Raw genomic sequence first — 3,434 nt, 5'->3', positions numbered from 1 at the left:
CCAGTTCTCAATCCACCTCACCGTCCACTCAGCAGTCCCATACCTTCCAAGCTTTGCTACAAGGATGTTGTGGGAGACAGCATCAAAGGCCTTGCTGAAATGAAGGTAGACGACATCCACTGCTCTCCCCTCATCTACCCAGCTGGTGATGACATTATAAAAGGCCACCAGATTGGTCAAGCATGATTTCCCATTAGTAAAACCATGTGGACTATTCCTGATAACCCTCTTTTCTTCCAATTGCTTAGAGATGGTATCAAATTGGTATCAAATCATTGGACAATAATGGAAGAAAAAATCAAGCAAAATGTTCAGGAAGCTATTTGGAAGGTAGCAAGGAGATAAGTGACAGCCACAGTGGGTTTGTTGAGAACAGCTGTCAAACCACTCCAGCTTCATTTCCCAGTGCAGTAACAGGCCTTAGGAACAGAAGAAGCCAAAGACATCTGGCATTTGGTTTTCAGTATGGCTTTTGACAGTGTCTTGATATACTCAGAAGCAAAATACATAGGCCAGGAGAAGTTGATATTAAGTGCACAGAACAGTCTCTTGGATAATCAGAGTGCAGTTACCATTTTTGGACAGGAACAATATATTGAGTGAAGATTTGTCTCAAGTCCAATACTCTTTAATATTTCCAATGGGTGAAAGAAAAGTGTTTCAGCTCATTAAATCTGCTGACATTGGGATAATCTGCAAGGATACTGAAGGGCACAATTAGAATGAAAAATAATACTGGAAAATCAGAGATATAGGCCAGGAAGAACTGGATTTCAGATACAGCAGTTTGGTGACAGTGGCTGCAAATTTTTGTGCTTTGGAATAGTCAAATGCACAAATATATGCCAAGTGACTGGGCAGCACCATTGAGAAAAAGAGAGGAGCCTAGCAGTCAGCTATACCCTTCTGCAAGCAAAAAGCCAGACTACATACTAGTACATATAAACAACAGCACTGACCGTTAGAGAGGTGAAATTACATTTCTACTCTGGCACTGATCAGGCTGTGGATGGAATATAGTGCCCAGTCTGGGGCTCCTGTATTCACTAATATTGTGGACCAACTACAGGGAGTCTGGAGGAAAAGAGTAGAAATGATCAGAGGACTAAATAAAGTGTAGTCATCAGGGAAGAGCTGAAGGATACAGAGTCATGCAGAGAGGACAGAAAGAAACATATTAGCTGTCTTCAAAAATGTAAGAGCTATAAAGAGGAAATGAATTTCCCTTGTGGGTGGATCAAAAGTACCACTTTTAAATTGCAGCAAGAGATGTTTATATTCACTAATAACTTTCTACTGGTAATGGAGTTAAGTGCTGGAATAGATGCCTGGAGATACTGTAAAATGTCACTAAAGACATCTCTAAAGACTGTTTTTAGGAACAGGTAAACAATATTTACCCACAAACATTAATTTGCCCCTGAGAAGGCAAATGGACTAGATGACCTCGCCAAGCCCTACCTATCCCTATTTTCAATTTCTAATCTATACATTGAATGCTTAGGGATGGTATTCTGAAAGTAGGCAGTTCACATTAATAACAATTTTAATGGTGCCCATTTACCTGCTTTTGCAAACAAGGAAGTATGTAATTCCCTGGTTGCCTGGGCTGAGCTACAGATCTGTCATTCCAGAAGTACCTAAATGCAAAGTTTAAAAGAAAGGTGAAGCATGTAGTGAAATCTGTGAAAGTGGAAAATTTACACGAGGGATTTATTTTATAAATATCAAGACATTGCATATGTCCATTGCATAACTTTGCTTTGGAATAAAAATATTTTAATAATGACAGAAACAACAGAAATATGCTCCTGAAGGTATGAAGACAAATTTGGAAGAATATATGGAAGTTACCAATTAAAAGCTTGCCTTCCCCAAATCAGAGGAGTAAACCAGCTGCTCTAATATGTACAGGCTGCTCTGTTTGCCAGCTGTATAGGATGATGCTATTGCTAAGGATATGCTTCAAGATCATGAATTCACAGTGTTTAACTAAAACTGCTGCTGCTTTAGTTCCTCTCCAGTGGAAAAGGAACTGCTTGCAGCAGAGTATTACAGCCTTGCTTTTAAAAATATCTGAAAAAGTTGTATATATTTGCAAAGACAGAGACAGTTTAAAAGGAAAAAGGATGGAATTTAAACAGTTTGAGCAATATTATTTCAAAGATCTGTAAAACAACACTGTAACTAGCCATAAAGAGTTCCATTCTGTAAAATTAGCAGCAGATTACTACATACTTAAATTATCAAGGCCTTAAGTTGTAAATCAGTTTTATCAGTGACAAAAAAGGTGAAAGAATAAAGAGAAGATGGCTAAAAGTCTAGAATCAACTCATGCTGGAAGCGAGCAAAAATCTAAATGTAGGTCAATGATAGCCAAGTCTATCATTGCCCAATGAATGTAAGAAGAGGTGAATTCCCTTCAAGGTGCTAAAAGCTCCACTTGCTCTGTTCTGTATCTGACAGGATTGGTGACTAACAGCACTGGTTCTAGAAATACAAGTCCTCTAAACAAAGCAGACAAGCGGCATTCACTAAAGTAACCATACACTGTAACATATGCTATTACCACCACCTATGAAAGGCTGACAGGAGAGTATGAATGTTCAGTCAGTTAGACTTTAAGGCTTTGCTTTGACAGAGTTTGACACAATGAACTATTTATTGTAGCTGTGAGAAACCTGCTTTGACACAGAATGATTTAGGGCAAGAAGCACGCAGTGCTTGCTGAAGGAGATCCATCTGTTTACACAAAAAACAATTAAAGATATGCAAAACCGCTCTGAAAGTAAGTGCCGGGCAGCTACCTAGGATGCCACAAGGAGGATAGCCCACAGTTCAAAACAGCTCTTTAGTGGCTGGAAACTTTCAGTCCTGGTTCAACACAGCATTCTGATGCTGGATGGCCCTCTGCTGCAACTTCTGAGCTGACTTCTTCTTCTCATGGAAGGACACCTTCCCATGCTGAGAGCAGTAGGAACCAAGGACAAGCAAAGCTACATTTTTTGCTCAGTATATAAACATGGCAAGAACAAAATCCAAGGAAACAATAAATTTAAATATTGGATACATTTTGCATTTATAAATGAAGAAGCAAAAGAGACTTATTTTGTTTAAATACTAAGCACAATTATGAGATACTGCTAAAAATATTTAACAAATCTATAAAGCTTTTATGTAATGAAATATTTCCTCTTGAAACTGGGTCTAAGCCATCAGAAACAGTTCCCTCTTCAACACTGTTCATAACTGACATTGCAAATGGTATTCTCACTACTCTACTAGTTGAACTAGTTAGTTGAACTAAGCATCCATTGCAGCAAAAGTGCTGGGTGTCCACTTAGACACAATGTTCTACTACCATAGGGTTCTTGCTACAGCTCTTGTCAAAAGATTCATTTGGTTTTGGATAATAGTGCATAAAGACAAAATAA

Source organism: Antrostomus carolinensis, unplaced genomic scaffold (genome assembly GCF_000700745.2).
Source record: "Antrostomus carolinensis isolate BGI_N321 unplaced genomic scaffold, ASM70074v2 scaffold40007, whole genome shotgun sequence".
Classification (NCBI taxonomy): Eukaryota; Metazoa; Chordata; class Aves; order Caprimulgiformes; family Caprimulgidae; genus Antrostomus; species Antrostomus carolinensis.
This window is presented reverse-complemented; position numbering follows the sequence as displayed.